Source organism: Trichosurus vulpecula, chromosome 7 (genome assembly GCF_011100635.1).
Source record: "Trichosurus vulpecula isolate mTriVul1 chromosome 7, mTriVul1.pri, whole genome shotgun sequence".
In the NCBI taxonomy this organism is placed as follows: Eukaryota; Metazoa; Chordata; class Mammalia; order Diprotodontia; family Phalangeridae; genus Trichosurus; species Trichosurus vulpecula.
In genome coordinates, this window is record NC_050579.1 from 264,111,510 (window position 1) to 264,135,807 (window position 24,298).

At 42.9% G+C, this 24,298-nt stretch overlaps 2 pseudogenes; one reads left to right on the top strand and one right to left on the bottom strand.

Annotated features, from left to right (window-relative positions):
• Nucleotides 1–6,174: 6,174 nt before the first annotated feature.
• On the top strand, nt 6,175–7,949 carry LOC118858541 (annotated as a pseudogene).
• Nucleotides 7,950–17,938: 9,989 nt separating this feature from the next.
• LOC118857956 lies at nt 17,939–19,674 on the bottom strand (annotated as a pseudogene).
• Between the last annotated feature and the right edge of the window lie 4,624 nt (nt 19,675–24,298).

The following is a 24,298-nucleotide window of genomic DNA, read 5'->3' on the forward strand; positions in this document are numbered from 1 at the left end:
CACTGAAGAGATACCTTATGAATGTAAGGAGTGTGGAAAATGCTTCAGGTACAACTTGGGCCTTAGGAAACATAAGAGAATTCACAAGAGGCTTAAATTCTATGAATATGATGAATATCAGAAAGTCTATAATATGGGCTCAACTCTTCAGAAGCATAAACGGATCCACACTGGAGAAAAACCCTGTAAGTGTGATAAATGTGGAAAAGACTTCAGCAACAAATATTACCTTATTGAACATCAAAGAATCCACACTGGAGAGAAGATTTGCAAATGTAAGGAGTGTGGAAAATCCTTCAGTCACAGTTCTATACTTATGCAACATAAAAGAATTCACACTGGGGAAAAGCCTTATGGATGTGACAATTGTGGAAAAGCCTTCAGAGTGAGCTCAGCACTCATAGAACATAAAAGAGTTCATACTGGGGAGAAACCATTTAGGTGTGACCAGTGTGGGAAAGCCTTCAGTGGGCGGTCAGATCTTAGACAGCATCAAAGAATCCATACTGGGAAAAAACCCTATGAATGTAAAGAGTGTGGGACAGCCTTCAGCCATAGCTCTGGCATTAGACATCACAAAATAATCCACAGTGGGGAGAAGCCATATAAATGTAATGAGTGTGGCAAGGCCTTCAGTCAGAGCTCACACCTCACAGGACATAAAAGAATCCACACTGGGGAAAAGCCCTATGAATGTGGTCAGTGTGGGAAAGCTTTCCGTCACAGTTCACACCTTACTGTGCATAAAAGAATCCACACAGGGGAGAAACCTTACCAATGTAGTGACTGTGGGAAAACTTTTAGAGTTAATGGAGACCTGACTGTGCATAAAAAAAGAAAACATATGGGGAAGAAATCTCATGAACTTGAATGCGGAAACTTCTATAATTAGAGTTTATGTTTCCTCTCTGTCATTTCATACCAAAGTGAAAACTGATAAACAGAAATATGGAAAATAAAGGTACAGCTGTGTATGTCAGTCATAAACACATTTCCTACCTCAGTCGAAGAGTCCACAGTGGGGCTGCAGTAGGCAGATTCAGGGACGGGGGATTTACTGGGATATACATATATTTAGTAGAGAGGAGAGGCCTTCCTTAATATAAACAATAGATTGTTATAACTTTGGGACAGTTCTAAAATGCACCTTAAAAGTTTTAGGAGGTAGAAGTCTGTTTGTAAAAAGACCAATAAGAAAAGATAGGTAAGAATATTGTGTTTCATGAGTTTGATTATATCAATTTGATTATAATCAAATGTGCGATTAATGATATACTAGATATATAAATGTTATGATGTAAAAAGTGTTGATCTTTGTTCTAAACACTCTGCCTTGAGAAGGACAAGTATTTGTATTGAGTTAAGAAGATGGACATCTAATAAAGCAAGTTTCAGATGCAAAAAGGACATGATTTTGAATTGAAACATAAGAAGGAGAACTGTTATCAGTGCCAGGCTTTGCCTGAATGTACTTTTGTAGTTAAAATCAACCAAACCAGGCACCACAGTATGTTAGAAAGGGCACTGAATTCAGAAGACCTTGGTTGAAGTCTTTGCTCTGTGGAACTGGAAAAATGGGTCAAAGGACATGGCTATTTTAGTCCTTTTTAGCATAATTGGTTTTCAGAATGATTGAACAGCTTCAGCAGTTGTATATTACTATGCTTGTCTTTCTGCTATAGTAGACACTCACTTTTTTTCCAGGTTTGTTGCTACCCCCAAAATGTGCTACAACAAATGTTTTCACATATATGGAACCTTTCTGTCTTTGACCTCCACAAGGATAGCATGTGAGACTTTTATCAAATACTATGCTAAAATCTGGGTAAACTAGATCTGCAACATTCCCCTATCAGGTTAATGAAACTTTCAAGAAAGGAAATGAAGTTAGTCTGGTGGCATGACTTATTTTTTTAATTCTAAAATATATTTTTGACACAAATAATGTTAACTGATAGTTTTTACAGCATACATTTCCCAATTATCTTTCCTCCCAGAGAAAACAGTTTAGCAAAATTTAGCAACTTAGGAAAATTTGACATATTTTGTACTCTCCCACCTCCACAAAGAAACTAGGGTTCTTTTTCCTATTTATTCATCACAGTCACCATTTCTTGCAACACAGTCATATTCTATTATATTCACATACTACACAATTAATGAGCACAGTTCTTTGTTGCTCTAAATATGGTAGAGTATATGGAGCGTTTCTTTTTATCATAAACCTCCTACGGCATGACCTGTTCTTGATGAGCCCATGTTGCCCTCAGTGGTCACTGCTTCCTCTTTTTTAGGTATTAATAACCGACATTACATAGAGCTACAAGGTTTGTAGCTCACTTTTACATACAGTATCCCCTTTGGGACCCACTACCCTGTGAGGTAGATAATGCAAGTAGTATTGGTTATCACTTTACTTATTAGGACACAGGTTAGGTAATTTGCCTTGCCCAAGGTCACTGAGTTGGTAAGCACCAGAAGCATTCTAATAACACTTCAATTTTGGCAGAAATTAAAGTTAAGTTAAGCAGTCTAGTTTTCAGACTCCATTCTCTACCCCTCCCCCTCCACTTACAAAAAATCAGGATGTTTGCTCTTTTGCCAATCTGTGCTATTTCCTCAGCTTTCCACATATTTTCTAAATCACTAACAGATTCAGTATTTCATATCTGCCAGTTCTCTCAGTCCCTTAAAATATGACTTGAATTCATCAAATGCAACTAGGTGCTCCTATCCTTACTTAATCTTGGGTATCAACTCCTTATTAGCAATACTTCTTTGTCCTTTCTAGTCCGAAGACCATTGTACCTGGTGGAGGATGTTAAACAAGGTAAGAGATAGGCGGCTTTGCTTTCTGTTCTTTCAACTCTGAGCCTCAGTTTTCTCTTCTCTAAAATGAAGACACAACTTCTCAGCAATAAAAGGTTCAGAGACAACCCCAAAGAACTCATGATGGAGATCAGCTATCTACATCCAGAGGGTCTGAGTGCAGATTGAGGCACACTGTTTGCTCTCCTTTTTTTTTCTTTTCTTTTTGTTTTTTTTTTTTTTTGGTTTTGTTTCTTCTCTCTCATGATGCATTCCATTGGTGGTAATAATTGTTTACAACTTGACTGTTGTGTAAGTAAGTTTAATGCAAAGTTATATGTAGAAGATATATCGGATTCCGTGCCGACTTAGGGGAGCAGGGAGAAGAAAATCTGGAACTCTAAAACATGCGGAACTTAGTGTTGTAAACTAAAAGCAAAAAATCTTAATTAAAAAAATTTAAAAATAAAATGAAAACATATAATAATAGCATTTGTATAGCGCTTCAGGGTTTTCAGAGTGCTTGACGTGTCATTTTAATCCTCACAACTGTGTGAGGTAGGTTCTATTATTTTCCCATTTTACAGATAAGGAAACTGAAAGCTATAAGAGGTTGAGTGACTTACCCTGGGTCACATAGCTAGTAAGTGTCTGAGGCACAATTCAAACTCAGGTCTTCCTCACTCCAGGCCCAATACTTTATTGGGCCACATAGCTGCCTCTAATAGACTGATAATACTTTTTGCCACCTGTCAGCAGCTTTGGGAGGAGGGTATAAACCTTAAAAGAATTTAGAGCAAATTGGAAATGTTTTTAATTTCATCCTCACATTGCTTCAAGAGAAAGTCAACAGAGCGAGTAGGATGTGGTAAAGACTGGGAGTCAGGAGCCCTGAATTCGCGATGTGGGCGCCCTGGCCTAGACAAATCATGTAAAATTGTGAGCCTCATTTTCTGAGACTTTACAAAGTGAGAAGAATAATACTGGTACCACCTCCCTTAGGTTTGATGTTGGGGAAATGCTTTACAAAACCTCCAATCCCTACATAAAATGTGACTCAATATCTTAGTGTGCTGTGCTAGAATGCTATTAGGAGGATGTGACTATTGGAGCGTACAGTTCACTTGGAGTGAGGAAATTACTGAATTAATGAACATTGGAAATAAAGTGCTTCTCTTCGGAGTTTCATATACAAGCATCGTTAATTCTTTGTATTTTTTTTTTGTTAATTGTTAAGTTCATAATAAAAAATACGTTTTTATTTTCTTTGAAAAACATCTCTTTTCTGGCAGAACACAACTTGCATGCCTCCCAGATGTGAATTGGTTACTAAATTTAGTGCTGAATTAGTCCAACCCCTTTATTTTACAGATGAAGAGTCTGAAGCACAGATTGGTCAAGTGGTTTACCAAGGGTTACACTGGCAGAGTAGCAGAGCCTGGGCTTCTGAATCTAAATCCCATACTCTTTCAATTGCACCCTATTTTGTATGACTAACTATTAAAATTTTGATGTGGGAAGGCCTTGATCATTATCAAATTTGTTTTGAGTTCAAAGAGAAACCTTTACCTTTGGGGGGTAAAGAGAAAGAGTGGCTGGGCAGAGAAAGTATGGCCAATCCCTATAAGGGAGAGGGGGAAGAAGGACATCAATTCTTACATTTCAAATCTCAAAAATGAATGACACTGAGGTTAGTGTGTTTTAGAGCAAAATCGGTTCCTTCAAAACAGCAAAAACCTTAGGAGGAAAAATATGGTACTACATAAAACAGTTTAAAACTCCTATTTTTTAGTTTAGAAAATATTAAATACCTACTGTGGGCAATCACAGACTTATCACTGGAAGGGATTTTTCAGTCTATTTGCACCCAGACTTAACAAAAGTTTTATAAAAGTTTTGGATATTAATCTGTTAATATTTTATGGAAGAAATGAAATCTGAAGGATGGCAATTTTTCAGTATAATTCTAATGGAGGTAAAGAAGAGTAATGATAAGTTAGAGATTGGAGGAGGAGAGTAAGAAGTATAGCAGACAACTTCTGATACCAAAGCATTTGAGGAAGAAACTAGGCATGTTTGCACAGGTGAAGACTGAGGTAGAAATAGCAGACGTCTTTTAAGTATTTAAAGAGCATGTAGAAGAATGATAAGCATTTTTTCAGTCTGGTACCAGAGGGCAGAGCATGGGTGGAAATGGCAGAGGCAGAAGTAAGCTTGATGAAGGAAAGTAGAAACATGCAGAGGAAAGAATAATGAATTTAAAATCAGAGGATCTAAATTCAAATTTTGGCTTTGCCACCTAACACTGTGTGACCTTGAGCAAGTTGACCTGAGTTTCCATATCTGTAAAATGAAGGGGTTAGGGGATGGAGCCAAGATGGAGTAGAAAGGGCAGGGACTTACCTGAGGTCTCCCAAATTTCCCTCCAAACAACTTTAAAATAAGTCTCAAAATGAATTCTGGAGTAGCAAAACTAACAAAAGGAGGGAGTGAAACAATTTTCTAGCCCAATACAACTTAGATGGTCAACAGTTAAGTTCTGTCCACTGGGGTGAGAGTAGAGCTCAGTCCAGTGCAGGCTGCACCCAAGCAAGCCAGTAGCTGGCCTTGGGAATGACTGAATCAGCAGCAGTAGCTTCTGGAGCTCTCAAACTGTAAGTCCACAAACTATAAAGAGGTTGGATAATTGCTGGCACTGGAAGCAGGACTCTTGAATCTCCCATACACTGTTTTGGGTTGCAATCCTATGGTGAAGAAAGTACTAGCATACTAGAGCATGTAGCCACAGGGGAGTAGAGATCCTGGTCACAATTCCAGGGTGGGAAAGAGTACTTGTGGTCACTCCCAGACCAGAGCACAGGCCAAGAAAGCAGTACACACCTCTCCTTGGATCATACCACCATGGAAGAACTGAAAACTTACAGACCCCAAGAACTATATATAGAAATAGCAGCACAAAAAATCTGGAGCTTGAGATAGTGCCCCTCTCCCCCAGGAGCAGAGCCCAATTTTAACATAAAGTTAAAAGCCAAGAAATAGACTGAAAAAAGAGCAAAAAACAAGAACCTTACCATAGAAAGTTACTATGATGAGGAAGATCAAAACACACACTTGGAAGAGGACAAAAAAGTCAAAATTGTTACATCCGAAGCCTCAAAGCAAAATGTGAATTGGTCTCAGGCTCCAAAAGAATTACTGGAGGAGCTCAAAAAGGAGTTTAAAAATTAAATAAGAGGTGGGGCAGAGCAGCCCAGCCAGGGGCTTCTCTCATCTTGCCCCTTGAGCCCCACCCCCCTCCTTGACCCAGCTCCAGCTCCGACTCCGTGAGGCGGCTCCCATGGGAGTCCTTGAGGACAGCATGACACGATGGATGGTGGGGGCAACCCCTTCCTTCCAGACAGTATTATTTACCAGATCTTCTTGAGCCTGAGCCACAAAGATATGCTAACTGCAGGGCTGGTGTGCCGCCAGTGGCAGGCAGTATCTCAAGATGAGTTGCTGTAGAAGGAGCTGTTTTACTGATACTGCCAGGTAGCCCGAGTGCTGCTGTCATCTAGCTGCTGTCTCCTGGTACGAGGAGTTTCAGAGGCTCTATGACACCATCCCCCATGTGGAAGTACAGACCCTGAGAGAACACACTGATCAGGTCCTCCACCTCAGCTTTTCACACACAGGATACCTGTTTGCGTCCTGTTCCAAGGACTGTACCGTAAAGATCTGGAACAATGACCTGGCCATCTCACTCTTGCATAGCTCCAACATGAGACCTTACAACTGGAGCTACACCCAGTTTTCCCAGTTCAACCAGGATGACACACTGCTCCTTGTGTTGGGAGTGCTCCTGGGGTCACACAACTCTTCATCAGGAGAGATTGCTGTCATCAGCTTGGACAATTTTGCTCTTCTCTCACGAGTGTGAAACAAGCCATAAGATGTGTTTGGATGCTGACTCAATGAAACCAACCTGATCTCTGGGAATCTACCCAGATTAGAGACATCACATCCTGCCCTGTGCTCTGGCTCAACAATGCCTTTCAGGATATAGAGTCAGAGAACGTTAGTGTGGTGAAGCAGCTCTTCAAAATCCAGAACCTTAATGCCAGCGCAGTCTGCACCGTGATGGTGGCTGACTGCAGTCGCTCCGACAGCCCTGACCTACTGGATGCTGGATCCCAGCCAGCTGCTGCTGCTGACACCTCCCCTTGCCAGGATTTTGACTTGGGCAGTGATAATGAGGAAGATGAAGGCTGGGTCCTACTCCCACCAGAGATCCAGCCCCAGCAGGGCCCCAAGGAAGGACTGTGGCAATTCCTAGAAGATATCATGGAGAGGTGGGCACAACCCATCACGTCAGAGCAGGAGCTGGAGAGCAAAGTTGCAGAATTTCTGGTCCAGAGCCAGACCAAAACCCCAGAGGCCAACGGAGACAGCAATGACAAGAAGAAATACTTGATCTTCACCACTGGCTGCCTCACCTATTCCTCACATCAAATAGGGATTAAGCAAATCCTGCCTCACCAGATGACAACAGCAGGGCCGGTGCTGGGAGAGGAGTGACGTTCGGATGAATTTTGTGATTCAGTGGATCATGTGATCAACATTCATGGACACATCATTGGGATGCGCCTGTCACCTGACCACAGGTACCTGTATGTCAACAGCCGCTCATGACCCAGTGGCTCAGTGGTGTCAGATCCCATGCAACCACCACCTATTGCTGAAGAGATTGACTTACACGCGTTTGACCTTAAGACTATGAAGGAAATGAAAAGGGGCCTCAGGGCCCACCGTGCCTATACCCCCAATGATGACTGCTTCTTCATTTTCCTTGATGTCAGCAGGGATTTTGTTGCCAGTGGTGCAGAAGACCAACATGGCTATGTCTGGGACCGACGCTACAACATCTGCTTGGCCAAGCTCCAGCATGAGGATGTGGTCAACTCTGTGGCCTTTAGCCTGCTGGAACAAAAGCTGTTGCTGAGTGCCAGTGATGATAATACCATTAAAGTGTGGCAGTCTCCCTGCACTGTGCGCCTGTCGTCCATGGCCCCATCCATTCTTCTTCTCCTGGCTGGGCAGCCAAAAGAGCTGAGAAACCCAATCTTGCTATCTTGAACTCCCAAGTTCTTCTGAGGGGCAGATACCTTGTTTACAGGAGATTGTTCTAAGTGCCCAAGCCATCGACAAACCAGAGAGAAGCAACAGTCAAGACTGGTGTGGCTGGTCTGACAAATATGACCAAGTCCTCCACCAAGTGATGACTCCCATCTTGCTCTCCTTCAAAGCCTAGTCCAGGAACTGACTTTGGAGAGCCTGCCAAGTGACAGTGCCTGTCACACACTTGCTCAGGACCCTGTTTTGTTGATGGCAACTTGGTACTGAGCTGGAGAATCCTTTCCCATTCTTGGGCTTGCAGCAGTTCTGCCACAAGATGAGGCCTAGCCATTAACATGAACTGTTTGTTTGAGGTGGCACAGTCTATGTCTGACAGCAATGTTGACCGAATTATTGGAGAAAGAACAGTTAAGACACAGACTGCTTCACCTCCACCTCCTACCCCACCCCTTCAATTCTAGCACAGGGACAACCAAGTAGGATTTATGAGTAGAAATAATTTTACAAAATAGGTTATTTGAATTTTCCTTTTACTTAGGTTTCAATGTGTTCTGTCTCAAAGCTAGGATTCTCAATTTTTGAGGTTTGTAAGGAAGCTTAGTTGTATGGGTTCACCGGGAAGACCTGGGCCCCCTCTCAGAGGAGTTGCTCACTTACCCACCTGGAAGCTAGGGACAACCATTGATCTTAGAGGTTTTCACTTCACATGTGTTTTTTTTTTTTTGGAGCACTACAGTTTTATTTTACAAATGCCATTGATCCACTGGAGATAAATGTTTCTCCGTTCTGGCTCAAATGAATTCATTTGGTCCTTGAGATTTGCTTTGGTTAGAAAGAGCTTCTTGGCTTTGGTTGAACCCATTTTGGATGTGAAGCTCTTCTGTTGCCTTGGCCTAGCAGAGGATTACAGTTGGGACAGCTTACAGAGTCAACCAACTAAAGAGTGGTACCCTCAGTACAGGGTCCAGGGATGGAGGTGGCTCCTTCCCCATACTCTGCTTTGCCCCATTCTTTTCCTAAATAACTTATTTTGAACACCAGCATCAGTAGCTCCTTTCCTTATAACTTGGTCAAGCGCCTGTCTGGGAAGCTGCAGGGAAGGGTTGCTGGATCTACCTTGGTGAAACTGTTGGTATGGTACAGGTTCTTGTGGGGTCCTGGGGTCAAACTGCATGTCTTCCTTTCCAATGCACTTCACTCCAGGCCTGAATAAATACTCATTGAATAAAAGAAAATCAAATAAGAGGGAAATCAGGAAAAAGAAATAAGAATGATACAAGAAAATAATGAAAAAAAGAATCAATGGCTCAGTAAAGAAGGCACAAAAATACTGAAGAAAATAACACCTTAAAATATCAGAAAAGGCCAAATGGAAAACGATGTGTAAAAATTCACTGAAAAGAACTACTTAAGAAAACTGAATTGACCAAATGGAAAAGGAGGTACAAAAGCTCAATGAAGAAAGTAATTCCTTAAAAATTAGAATTGGGAAAATTGAAGCTAATTACTCCACAAAACATCAGGAAACAATAAAACAAAATCAAAAGAATGAAAAAAGTAGAAAAAATGTGAAATACTTCATTGGAAAAACAACTGACCTGGAAAGTAGGTCAAGGAGAGATAATATAAGTATTGGACTACTTGAAAGCCATGATCAAAGAAAAGAGTGTAGACACCATATTTCAAGAAATTCTAGAACTACTATTATTACAGTACAATAGAAATTGAAGGAATCCACCAATCACCTCCAGAAAGAGATGCCAAGTTGAAAACACCCAGGAATCTTACAGCTAAATTCCAGAGCTCCTAGGTCAAGGAGAAAATACTGCAAGCATCCAGAAAGAAACAATTCAAGATTACAATCTACCTGATGGCAACAATAATGACTTAAAAATGTTTTTTTTCCCAGAGTGGCTCTATCCGTGCACTGAATACAAGAGTATGTTCTTGAGATGACATCATAGAAGAACTAAGGCACAGCACTGATACCAGGGACAGGAGATAGGTAGGAAATGGGGTTATCATATAGGTAGAAAAGATAACTTGGGAATCACCTAGGAAAACAGAAGTGTGGATGTTGCTCCTCCCCTAGCATTGTCATAACTAAAGGGAAGAAAACAGAGTTCATATCATTTCTGTCTGGTCTGGGCCACAGACTCCACACATAATGGCAGTTCTGAGGCAAGGTGGAGCAAGTGTTGGGCTTTGAGTGAAAAAGACTCGAGTTCAAATCTTACCTCAAACACTTATTTTGTAACCCTGGACAAGTCAAGAAATCTCTTGTCAGCCTCAGTTTCCTCATCTATAAACTGGTGTGAAGCCAATCAGTATGGGAAAGATCTCCCCCAACTCCTCACACCCCCCCCCCTCCATTGAATAGGCTTCAGGTGGGGCCAACACAGGGAGGTCTGATTAGAGACAGGCCTACACCCTTTCACTAATTAGGTATGAGGCCCCAGGCTCCCCCTAAGGGGAGTTGCTAAGACCAGAGCCAATGGTATGTGCCTGAGTTCTAGTCAATCAGATGATGTCTAAGGACTGTATAAAAAAGAGAGAACAGAACTTGGAAACAGCAGAAACTGAGGACTAGAAGGAGCAGAACTGAGGACTGAGAGTAGAACTGGACACAATGGAGCTGGAAGAAGCAGAGCAGAGAGTAGCAGGATTCAGAAGCCAAGGGCCAGCTTCCAGAGTGTGTGGAGTGGAGAGTGCTGAACACAAGGGGTAGTTGCAGAACTTGGAGTCAGCGAAGCTGCAGGAGAGAGTGCTGAGCAGGGAGTTAGGATTCGCGAGTGATCTTCTTATAGGAGAGGCCTAGCATTGAGGGGAAGCATAAGTATGGTTTGGTTTCCTGCTATAATATTTCATTATAATCTCATTACTATAGTGAGGTAGGCTTAGCAGTTTTGGAATGTTATTGCCATGATATCGAATTGGGGGCATTGGTCCTTGAGTCTGATCCTTTGGAGTCTAAATAAATGTTATACTTCCTCTGCCTTCTACCTAGAGAATTTATTATCCTTTGCAATTCCGAACCATTCAGGCATGCTCATGGTCCTCTCCAAGGTCATGAATTTTGCTTTATTTATATAAATGGAGTTAATAATAGCATCTACCTCACAGGGTTGTTGTAAAGATCAAATTAGAGAATATATATAAAGTGTTTGCAAAGTGTGATATTATTATTATGCTGAATAATAAGGATATATACACATATATATTCATGATCATAAGGATGCATGTTTCTATTCTTTATTTAGAATGACAGAAACTGTCCTTCTAGCTAGCTTAAAAAATAAAATTTGCAACACTATACTTATGTGTAAGCATTCTGAAAAGATAAAGGAGAAAAGGGAAGGGCCTCACTCACCTTGCCAGAAATTTCTCTGGGTATCTTAGCTTCCTGCAAGTTCTGGACACAGGGTTCCTCTCCTTGCTCCAGCTGAGAGATCACAGCAGTTTGGGGAAATAAGAATCCTATTTGTATGAAAGACCTGAGACAGGAAGATACAGAGCCATTTTTAACACTTAACTTCTTGCCATGTTGGTAGAGCACATAGGAATGGGAAGTATCTATAGATAACCTGTTAGGAGGTGGGCAAGGGCAATCTGTAGATAGTTTAATACTGTTCCCTAGAGCGCTGTACGGGCACTGACAAAATCAGTGATTTAGGCCAATGCAGTCACAGATATATACCAGGTTTTTCTCATCGGGAGAGTGGGAAACTGCCTCAGGTGGGTCATCTACACTGGGACTCTGGAGGAAAGCCTCAGACCATGGAGAGCTAAATATTGTCCAGTAAAAAGAACTAAGAGGGCAGGAATGATAAGGAATCAAGTGAGGAAGCTGCAGAGCTTACCTCCCCTGGAAAAGGGAGCAAGGACCAGAGATATGTTGCCTTTATATCCAAGAAACACCAAGACGCTCATTACCTAGAATGATGGGAGAAATGCTGGAGCCCAACTTAGTGTCTGATAAGCTAGGCAGTTGGGGAATCAGTGCTAAAGGGTCCTTGCCTAGTGAGACCACACTTATAATTCTCCAGCATCACATGTATGTAGAGGTCCCTCTGAGCAGGGGACAGATGCTGCCATTCCCTCTTAGTAAACAGCTACATCATCAAACATCAGTGACCCCTGAAACAACACGTTCCTGCTGTCCCAGGGATAGCTCCATCTCTCTCAAAGACAAAGACGAGGCAAAGGCATGCCTATGTCTGTGCATACACTTTGGGTAAAAGTAAACACAGAAGAGGCCTGGGACTAGGGGACAGTAAAATACTTAAAAGAGAATCCTGGTAGGCAACACGAACCAGCATGTATCATACATATCCGAAGAAAGAAAGAAGAAACCACAACTCACTGGGGCCCAGGCGACTGCTTTTGACTGGCATCCTGGTTTCCCCTCCTGGATCAATACAGGATCCTGGGGAACAGGTTGATCTGAGGGGAAAAAGTGGGTCAAAGTTGAGACTAGCTTCTGCCAGGATTGTGACTCTCAACTTCACACTTTCTCAGAGAAGAGACTCTACCCATCTGTAGTGAGGGCCGATTCTCACCTCTGGATCTGCAGCCTCCCCACGCTGAAACCTGTTCCCTCCATGTTTCCCAAATCAATTTTTCATCACGTCGCACCGTCACCATTACAACATGGGCCGCCAGATGGCGCAGTAAAGTGGACTCAGGAAGACCCGAGTTGGAATTCAGCCTCAGACGCTAGCTTTTCTGGGCAAATCACTTGACACTTATTTGCCTCAGTTTCCTCTCCGTAAAGTGGGAATAATAAAAGCACCTATCTCCCCCTCCCAGGATTTTTATGAGGATCAAATGAGATGATAACTGTAAAGCGCTTAGCACACAGGCAGGCAGGCATGCAGTAAGCGCCATATAAATGTTCGCTATTATTACTATCATCATCACCCCTTTGTTCCAGTCAAGTTAGTCTTGTTCATTGTGAGCAAACTGGGACAGCGGGGAGGGGGAGGGAAGAGAATAAACATTTATTTACATGTGCCGGGCACTGTGCTGAGTTTTACAAATACCGTCTCATTTGACTCTCATATCCGCTCTACAAGGGAGGTGCTGCCATTATCTCCATCTTACATTGAAAAATCTGAGGCAAACTGCACTTGTGACTTGCCCTAGGTCACGCAGCTAATAAGTACCCGAGGCAGGATTTGAACTCAGAGCTTCCTAAATCCAGGCCTAGCACACGATCCACTACACCACCAGCTGCCTCAGAGAGGTAGAGCGACTTTCTTAAAAAGGCTACAGTAGCAGTGAGAAGCAGAGCCAGTATCAGAATCCAACTCTGATTCCCCACTTCTCCCTCTCCACCCCATCGCCCTTACAGCACATTACAGGATTCCTGTAGGAAATATTCTCCATCGCAGAGAACCCTTTCTAACTGTAGCCACGCCTCTAATCACATCTTTCACTTTGTCCCATGGATAATGTGAAAAGAGCTCTTTTTGCCTCGATGATCCTATAGAAATGAATTCTCAGGCGGAGGTTCCATGAGATGGAGCTGGCTACGGGGTAATTCTCTTGCTGTTCCCAGGATGATCTCTGAGTTCTTTGTGAGCCTGGAAACAAGAAACATCATGGAAGAAGGTTAGAAAAGGTGGGAGAAAGGTGGCGCATTGAGAGAGCACCGGCCCTGGAATCAGGAGGACCTGAGTTCAAATCCAGCCTCAGACGCTTGACACACTTACTAGCTGTGTGACTTTGGGCAAGTCACTTAACCCCAATTGCCCTGCCTACCCCCCTCCAAAAGGAAAAAAAAAAGGTGGGGAAGGTTGGCCAGTGGAGAAATGTCATGAAATCACAAGAGATATTAGAATTAAATTCATCCTGGAAAAAAAAAAGATGAAGGGGAAAAAAAAAATCAAGGTTTCATTCAGTTTCAAAAGGCACAGCGTGAATAATTTCCTCATCTAATAAAATCAGCTGGAAGATATGGCAAAGCACGCTGGCATCTTTGCCAAGAAAACCCCAAATGGCATCACCACGGGCCAGACACAACTGGAGATGACGGAGCAACAGGCAGAAGAAACTGCCGACCAGCCAGTGAAGGAAGACAAGCAATATGTCATCATCTGTGCTTCAGCTGTTTGGAGGCCGTTCCTTCCCAATGAGCGAGCAAGCACACAGACCCATTCCTCCTTGTCACATCCTTTGGGGTATCTTTGGAGCAGGGCGTTATAGATTAAGAAAATTATCTTCGATGTATTGGCAAAGTGCCTCAGAGGAATATAGAAAACTCTCTTCCTGCCTAAGATACCCAAGGCCTAACTCCCATAGGGGGTGACTTACAATGTGATCCCAGGCACTGTCTGTGAGAGGGCGAAGTGTCCCACAGAGCTAAGGGCCCAGGACCGCCCAGCCAAAGCTGGGACTCTCCATGGGACGTTTGAGTGGACTTCCTCAACCCATCTGAACCTCTGGAATATTATCATCCCACTATACAGATGAGGAAAGTGAGAGAAGACAGAGGGTATGTGTTTTCCCCAGGGTCACCCAGCTAGTAAGGATCTGATGTGAAGATATTTGAAGATTTGAACTCCCATCTTTCTGACTCCAGGTCCAGTGCTCTATCCACTTGTGCCCCCGTAGGCGTCTCTCTCTGTGTAAGAATGTAAGTACATAAGAATATACTCATCCTTACGTTTTTCTCTTACCTCTCTTGATCAAGGCGGGTCTCTTAATTTTATTAACAACAGCAGTGACGTTAACAATCAACACCTTCACAAACTTGGGGTGAGAAATTACTGTCCCCCTCTGGCAGACGAGCTAAATGGAGGCTCAGGAAGTTTTTTTTGTTGTTTGTTTATTTTTGAGAAGGACCTACACAAAATCTTCTATAGCTATTGTCCAGTGTGAGAGGAAGGTGAAGTGAAAGGGGAGGGTTAAGCTAGATCCATCTATCTATCGATCAATCTATCTATAGAGCCATCTATAAGAAGAATGTTTTGAGGTTGGAGGAGGAGGAGAGAATAAACTGAGGAAAGGGACAAGGAGATGTCGAGGGTCCCCGCTCCTGTGAGGCGGGGATACTCAGAAGGCCCCTCTCCGTGAGGGGGGGGGGGAGCACCGAGCACGTGCTTGGCTCCCTCCCAGAAGGAGCTGTCAGTCGTCGGCCCTGCTGGGGTCGGGGTTAGGTCGACGAAAGGGTTGGGGAGGGGGGCGGGGGGGGGACGGAGGAGTGCGTGCTTACGCCCCCTAAACGGCCTGTGCCTTACCTCAGGCACTCACCGGACCTGAGGACCATGGAGAGAGTGTGGAAGCCCGTCTAAGTTCCAAACCCGGACTCTTCATCTCGCTAGTTCTGTTCTGCGGCATTTGGGATCACGGTGGATGAATCTTTAAAGCACCCCCGCCCCATACACACACACCCCTTCCGCTTTCACCGCATCTTCTTGTTCCCCCTTATTGAATAAGAAAGGAAATAAATTGTAGCGTTTAGCAAGTATGTGCCGCGGTGTGCTGGCAAAAATGGTTTAACCACGGGCTCTCAGAAAAAAAAAAAAAGCTTGACAGTTTTAAGTTTAAGCCGCATTATTCAGCACTAACATTTTTTTTTGTTACTTTCCTAAGTCTAGACAATCCACGCAGTAATAAACCACGCCTGGATTTGCAGTGTTTGGCTATTTATTTCCAAGGTAAGAAATTAACTCTAAATTTAACAATCAGCTAAAATTGGATCTGGTTCTAGAACATCCCTGCATAGAGGGAATATGCACAGATAGATAGATAGATAGATAGATAGATAGATAGATAGATAGATAGAAATGACACTAGGGAATCGTTGGAAATGCGATTTTATGAGTAAAAGCAACTTCCTTTACCAATGCAGGTCTGAAATGTATAGTTTCAGAGGTTGCCCAGGGTTGGTGGGGTGGGAAGGGAATAAACATTTATATTTGGCGCCTGTTTTGTGTCAGACATTCTGCTGGGTGCTTTACAAGTATTATCTCGTTTGGTCCTCACAACAACCCTGGGAGGTAGGTGCTATTATTATCTACATTTTACAATTGAGGCAACTGAGGCAAACACAGGTTAAATGACTTGTCCATGGGCACACAATTAGAAAGCATCTAAGGCTGCATTTGAACTCAGGTCTTCTTGAGCTCTATACATTGCATCGCCTAGCTACCTCTGAGAAGTAAGCAACTGGCCCAGCCACTTTTGTCAAATGGTAAGACTTGAACCTTGGCCTTTCTAGTTCAGAGGGACACTTTCTCTGTCTCCACTGCCAGGCTGATGCACAAAGATGCACAAAAGAAATAAAATAGATTTTTTTCACAAAGAAAACTATTTGGTACAAAATAACATTTTGAGTATCAAAAACTTGTTGAATGTTTATCATTCAACACAAATAGATTAGAGAGACCCTTAATTCTTTTTCTTGTGATCCAGTAGTTTTGTTCTCAGAGTACTTTTTGGAACAGATACCCACATATATTCAGCTTCCACTTTGTTCTTTAAATTTGATTAAGAATGGGACTGAGAATCTTGATCCATAAAGATAAGTTGTTATATGGAGAAATAACGGCTTATGTCTTCCTACAAACTTAGGGAGGTTCAAAACAAAGCAGTCTCGGTACAAGGAAAGGTGGCAACTTCCCTTATCTGCCACTCTCGTTACCAAGAGGAAAAGCCCAAGGGGTATCTGGCTTGGTGGCAGGGTTCCCTAGTCACAGCCCTGGTTCCAGGCACATGCTTCTGATTTCAGCCTTTGCTTTCTAAGTAAAAGACTTTGGTCATAGGTAGGGCTGCCAAATCATTTGTCACAGCTGGCCCATGCTTCCTAAGGAGAGGCTGCCACCATCACAATGAGATCTGAGAGAAAGTGTAGCAAGCTTTATTGAGAAGGACAGTGCAGGGGCAGTCAGGGAGGATGGACACAGGGTAGTCTGTTGGAGTCTTGGATAGAGATAGGCTGTCAACACAGGTTAAGTGGAGTGGGTTTTTAATGGGCCTGGGCCAAGCAGCACCAAAAATCAGGGGTAGGGGATTTTAGCAGAAAACATCAAAAGGCAAAATCCCCAAATTCCTCATATCAGGATTTAATGCTTTATGAAAATAAACAACAGGGGTCCCTAATCTGTAGCAAAAAGCTTTCACTTTAAGGAAACAAACACATTCCCTGGACACTTAATATGTACGTTCAAGGCCTGGGACTGCGAGAGAAATGAAGTTATAAGGAAATGTAATGAAGCGGAAAAAGTAATATATTGGAAGCAGGTAAGAGACTCATCTTCGGTTGTGACACAATAGCTTCGTTATTATTGGCAGATAATTTAATTGGTCTGAGCCTCAGTATCCTTATCTGTATAATGAGGATATTAATACCTTCATTATCTGCCATGGGTTGCCAGGAAGGAAACACTTTAGAAACCTATTAATGGGAGTGATTGTATGTGGTTTCTATAATGACTACCTTCAAGGAGATTTACGAGATAAGATATGCAAAAAAACCAAACAAAACAAAAACCCAAACCCGAAAACAGAATTGCACAATAGATGTGAGCTTAATGAGTCTGGGGGAAATCATGTCTTAGCTTGGGAGAACACAGAAGGCTGCAATAAAAGAGATGTCACTTCAGTTCGTACTTGGAAAGATACTTGAGATTTCAACAGGCAGCCATCAGGGGTTTCTCTCTAAAGGGGGTGCCTGGGCAGCCGCCCAATGTGGAAATCACAAATATATATTCCCCGCCTCCCTCCCAAGGCAGTGTTGTGTCCCAGCCTGGGAATGGGGTCCGGGATGGAGGCACAGGGGAAAGCAGGAATGCAGTAATGAGGTGCCAGCACGAGATGGAAGGGGAAGGGGAGGGCCAGGTCTGGGATGGGAGGGCTGGCTACACCCAGCAGAAGCTACTACTGCTGGGGGAAGGGGACACGGTGTTGGGGGTGGGGGGTGAAAGCAGCCGCTGTAGAGGCTTCGATGGGCTTAGGCCCTTCCCCCTCACCTACTCCCTCGCTCTCCATCTGCTCCTGAATGAATCACCCACTAAGCTGAGCCTCCAGGGGCCAGCAGCGAAGCTAGAGGGCTGGGACGAAAAAGCAAGCAGTTACTTTGGGCTTCCTCCTAGGGCACACTTGGCCCTTACACACACGGCCCAGCCCTTACCAACCATGCTCCCTCCGCCAGCACCTTCTCCCCTTCTTATTAATCAGCCTGCCTCTTTCTCCCTGGGCCTGAGCCCTGACCAGAGCTGGTCCCAACTGATCCTGATGACTGAGGGACCCCTGTGTCATGGGCTCAGAGGGAGTGTTCCATGGTGGGCAGGAGGAGGGGGGTGGGGGGAGACATGCAAAAAAGTCATATTGTCCTTGGTGCCTCAGCCTTGGCCTTTTAGTGTAACTAAAACTGTTCAAGAGAAACTCGGACCTTTTCCCTGGCCTTGAACTCACCTTAGTCCTGATGTCTCCAGGTCTCAGGATGGTGTTGGCTGACTCCTGGGAGAAGTCAGGCTGTGAGTCCATGGGTACAACAACCCCATGTATACAACCCAACACAAGATTATTTTTCTGAGCTGGTCCAGTGTCTTATCACACACACACACACACACACACACACACACACACACACACACACTCATACACATTCACCAACACTCACTCATACAGTTATACACATTCATACACAGTCACAAATACACATCCACACAGTCATGGACTCATATACATTCACACATATTCACTTACACACTAATATACATCCACACACACTCACAGATTATACATATTCTCATACACACACACACACACACACACGCACACATTCATGCACATTCACCAACATTCCCTCAACAGTCATTAGGGCAGAGAACTGGTTGTTAATTTATTTGAATCCCACCACTGACCACATTGGCTAGATGGTTTGGCAAAGTATCAGCCCTCCACCAAAAGGGCTGGAGCTCTTGCCTCCAAAGTTTCTTCCTTCATGGGACCAAAATTTGAAAACATTATTGTAGTTTCCAAACTTACTGTAGCTTCTACCACCTCCAAAGCTGTTTCCATCATTGCCAAATCCATTGTAGCTGCCTCCGCTCCACTATGTCCTCCACCATCCCACCTGCTAACAAAAATCACCACAACCACTGAAGTTTCCATCACAGCCGAGGTTATCATTTCCATGGAAGCCACTTTCATGGCTACCACCAAAGTTATCAGAACCACTTTGACCTCTTGGACTAGATGAATCCCTGGTGATTTCTTGCTTAGATAAGGATTTCCTTACTTCATGATTGGGGTCCTTCAAAGTGTGGTATTTTTAAATGAAAATCTTATCCACAATCGTGATCATCAAATATGCAAAAGCAATACTGCCCCCTCCCCCTGCTAGCTTATTTAGTCATGATTTCAATGACTTCCATTTTCCTATGTTGTTTAAAGTAGTCTCTTATGCAATGCTCCTTAGTGTCTTTCTTAATGCCACTCACAAAGATCTTTTTCACACCTGGTGCTTGAGAGACTCTCTGGAAACACCTCTCTTTAGTTCAACAACTCTGCTATCAACTTTGTAAGGTCTTGCATTCGTGGCTGCATCTACCTCTTCCACTGTGGGATATGTAACAAAAACAAAGCCCTTGGAACACTTGGCATTTAGATCTCTCATTCCCACCTAGTCAGTGAGCATGTCCCCCGGCTCAAAATGGCTCCGTAGACCCTCATCTGTCATCTTGAAGTTTAAGCCTCTAGTGAAAGCTGCTTGGGTTTCTTGGGGAACTCTGACTTTGACATGGTGGGAGCAGACTCTTTGGTGATCCTTCTCCACTCGGTGTGAAGGACGGAAAGCAACAAGTATTTATTAAGCACCTCCTGTGTGCCGGCACTGTGCTAAGTAATGAGGATACAAGTAAAAACATTGAAACAATCTTGCTTGCAATGTGCTTACACTCAACTGGGGAAGATAGCAAGTATATATACAGATGTATACAACACACATATAAAGTTAATAAATACCAACCTATGCAAAGTAGTTAAATACAAGATACTTTGGGAGAGAGGGCACTTGCAGTTGGGGGGAATCAGGAAAGACTTCAGGTAGAAAATGGAGCCTGAGCATGTTAAAGGAAGAGAAAGATTTTATGAGGAAGGAATAAGAAGGGGATGCATTTCAGACATATGGGAAAGCCAGTGCAATAGCGAGGAGACAAAACATTGAGTATGTCATGTATGCTAGCCCTAATTACTGAATGGGCATTGCCTCAGTCAGATGGAGACCTGGGAATGACCTTAACTTAAAAATGCCAAGGTCTCCCACTGCGTCCAGGCCCATCTGTAATCATCCTTATCTATATCTTGCCACTGGACCCAGATGGCTCCAGAGGAGAGAGTGAGACTGGTGACTTTGCACAGCCCTCCTTCACTTAAATCCCATTCACTTGCAGGTCACGGCATCATCTTCCTGATGCCATGGTCCTCTTAAAAGGAGGAAGGACAAACAACGTCATGTATGAGGGAACAGAGAGAAGGGCAGTTTGGCTAGATTGCAAAATGTGGAAGCGGGTGTCATGTCCAGAGAGCTAGTTTGGGGACTGGTTGTGTAGAACTTTAAAAGCAAAGCAGAGGACTTTATATCTTACCCTGTAGATAATAGGAAACCACTAGAGTTAATTGAGTAGGAAAATCACATAGTTCAGTGCTTAAGGAAAATTATTTTGGCATAGTGTATAGGATGGATTGGAGGCATAAACAACATGAGATCAGGAGAGCAATTTAGGCAAAGAGTGATGAGGGCCTGAGCTAAGGTGGTAGCTATGTGAGTGGAGAGAAGGGGCCAGATACAAGAGATATGGAGAAAGATATGGTAAGATTTGGTAACTGACTGGATATGTAGGGTGAGGGAGAGTGATGAAGAGGTTATGAATCTGGGAGACTGGAAGGATGCTGGTACCCTCAACAGAAATACCAGGCCCCTTCCAACATATTCTCTGCTCTCCTCTACAATCCAGCCACACTGGTCTGTTTGCTTTCCCTCACATACAGTAGTCTGTATCTCACATCTCCATGCTTTTGCACTGCTTGTCCCCCACGCCTAGAATGTTTTCCCTTCTTCAAGACTCAAAGCATCTCAGTGAAATTTTAGTTCCTTTCATATAGGAGCCTGAGGTTTCATCAGTCCAGTTCTAAGAGAAATGCTGTTTGCAGATGTGGAGAGCACAGGGATTTTGTTGCAGAGCAGAAACAGAAGGAAAACCACAGGCTCCACAATGTATCCTTGTGGTTGCATGGGGGCAAGGAGAGCAAAGGTTGTCAGGTTCAACGTAAGTTTTCCCATACCCTTTCAGTCTTATACCTGGGGGTTTGAATAGACTCAAGATAGAAACAAGAACTATGATGGGATTCATAATATAGCATATATAGGGTCTGGACTCATTCTCCCAACCCCCACTCAGATTGATGGGTCAAGGCCCCACAGCTTTACTGGTTACGTCTCACCTCAGAGTTCTAGAGGTACCCCCTAAGGAGTTGGCATTGTCTTTCTCTTATTTTATAGCTCATGAACTCCCATCCAGGATATTCTCCCAATATCATTTGTCCAGTTACCATCTCAATATCATCTAACTGGTTTATACTGCCCTCGTAGCAACTGATCAGTTACCTCCTCAATATCATTAATAAACAGTTGGCATCAATCAGTTTTTACAAAAGGATGTTTCCTCAGAAAAAATGTAGGAGTGGACGTACAATACCTCCCAAATTGGGAACTTACTCTCATCGACCACTTTAGTCCCTGGGCAGAGTGAGCTCAAACTTAACAGTGAATACTTCAAATATTCCTGCCACAAAATTCACTTCTGGGTATGCCACAGAATGTGGATGAGTTGATTCCTGGTTTTCAGGACATCATATTTCAGTGGTTAGGTAAATTTACTGCTGGGCTAGGTCAAAGAGGTTGGTCCTTTCTGGCTCAGGCTCTGCAGTGGCTATGGAGAAACTTTACTAGGTACTCCAGCTGCTGGCTGGTTCTTCCAACTTTTCTAAGCTCACAAGTTTGTAACCTGGTCTTGTTAACTCGTTCGCCTAAAATTAAGAAAGAATAGACACAACAAGGACAGAAGAAATAGAAACATCATTTGTTCTTGGCTAGGTGGCTATCTGGTGGAGAGGTGTGCCCCTATTTGAAGAATTTACAGCATTTCTTCCTCCTCACTTGAAAGCCACCTAGAAGGGGGGTACACATTCAATATACCCTTAATTCTGACTCCAACAGCCAGTTAAAAGGTTTTTCATCACCACTCAGCAAGCCAAAAGGGCAGAGTCACAGAATACTCATACACGCTCTGAATTCTGGGTAGGGGCCCATAATATGGTTTATAATTATAAACCATCATGACTCCACTGATTGCCAGAAGACAGAGCATACTGTATGTGCTCCAGGTCATTCTTCCTGGATGGTCATTCTTCCATGATATTAGAATCATAAGATCATAGATTTAGAGCTGGAAGGAATTCAGAGGCCATCTAGTCAAACCTCTTCATTTCACAGATTTGGAAACTGAGGTGCAGGGAGGTAAAGTGATTTGTTTGAGATCATACAAGTAATTGAGGAAGGTTTGTCATAAGAAAATTTCTAGTCCAGCTTTATTACAGTCATTTTCTTTAAGACAGGGGTGTCACATAACTAGCTATAGCTCTAGTGTTAATGGTTAGTCTGAAAATTCCAACTATATCCTCAAGATTTACTGTCCAGTTTATTATTTTATCCAATGTAGATCTTCTCCTTCTGCTATCTGTCCTTTGATTTATTAATCATTACCGTCTGTAAACTTATATTGTATCCTTCCTGCTGATGGAAGCAAACCTATATAATGTAGCTTACAACTGTTGCTCAGGATCTACTAGGTTTTATATACCATGGGTCTATTCTTCAAGCATATAATAAACTAGTTTTTACATGTTTCTGCATGTTGATAAATGTGATTGGCAGCAGCATTTATCAGCAAATCTCTGTACAATTTCTGTCAGAGGTTTAAACAACAGGTCCTTGGAGAAGGAATTTCTTTATCACAGCCACATAACTCCTTTCAGTTCTACTCATGGGATGATTTGCAGGGACTCAGGCTAGTGACCTAAATATGATAAGAGTTAAAATGATGTTCTTTGGTGTTGTTCAGTTGTGTCTGACTCTTAATGATTCCATTTGGGGTTTTCTTGACAAAGATACTAGAGTGGTTTGCCATTTCTTACTACCTTTTACATTTTACTCTATTTTACAGATGAGGAAACTGAGGCAAACAGGGTTAGGTGATTTGCCCAGGGTCACATAGCTAGTAAGTGTCAGAGGTCACATGTGAACTCTAGTCTTCATGATTCCAAGTCTGGTGTTCTATCCGCAGTGCCACCTACTTGCGGTATAAATGTTCTTACCCATAACTCAAAACTTTAAACTGAGTCTGAGTGGCAAATGAGGAAAAGCAATTCAAAGCACATACTTAAATGCTGAAGGAATTCTCTGGTCACCAGACTATGGGGGTTGTTATGGTCTCAAGTCACAGAAGAAATAAAATAGCCTTCAGGGATATGAGAGGAAAAGAAACCATGCTGGATGGGAAGGGAATAAACATTTATGTATCATCTACTACCTAAGCATTTTACAAATATTGTCTCATTTGATCCTCATAAAAACCGTTTGTATAGTTGAGGAAATTGAGGCAAACAGAGATTAGGTGACTTGCCCAAGTTCACACAGCTAGTGTCTCGGGTAACATTTGAACTCAGGTCTTCCTGTGACATCTAGCTGCCACCATGTCCTCATAAGTCATCCAGCATTTAACAAAAGGTTTTCTTTGTTTTGATTGTATTTTTTGCTTGGGGGGCCAGCTAGGCAGCACAGTGGATAAAGCGCTGGACCTGGAGGCGAGAACACTCATCTTCTTGAGTTCAAATCTGACCTCGAATACTTACTAGCTGTGTGACCCTGGGCAAATCGCTTGACCCTGTTTACCTCAGTTCCTTGTCTGTAAGAAGGAAATGGCAAACTACTCTAATATCTTTGCCAAGAAAACCCTGAGTGAATTAATTTTTTATCCTGTATTTTGTATTTGATTTTTCACTATAACAATTTTCTGTCAAACCTAAAGTCTCTTGTCTGAGGTTTGAATAGAGAAGCATATGTGTGCTAAAGTTCAGCTTCCCCCTCTCTGAAGAGAGATACCAAGGATTGATTGCTTCTAGTAAAAGTAAAATTGTCTTCTCAATACTGTCCTAAAACATGGTCTCAGCATTTCCTGCAAGGTTTTGGGGGCATCCCTGAGAAGCTAGGACACTGATCTTGTCCCATCTTTAACAACTAAGGTGGTTTTATCTAACTCTCCAGTCACCACTAAGTAAGTCTGCCCTTATCAGGGACCTCATTTAC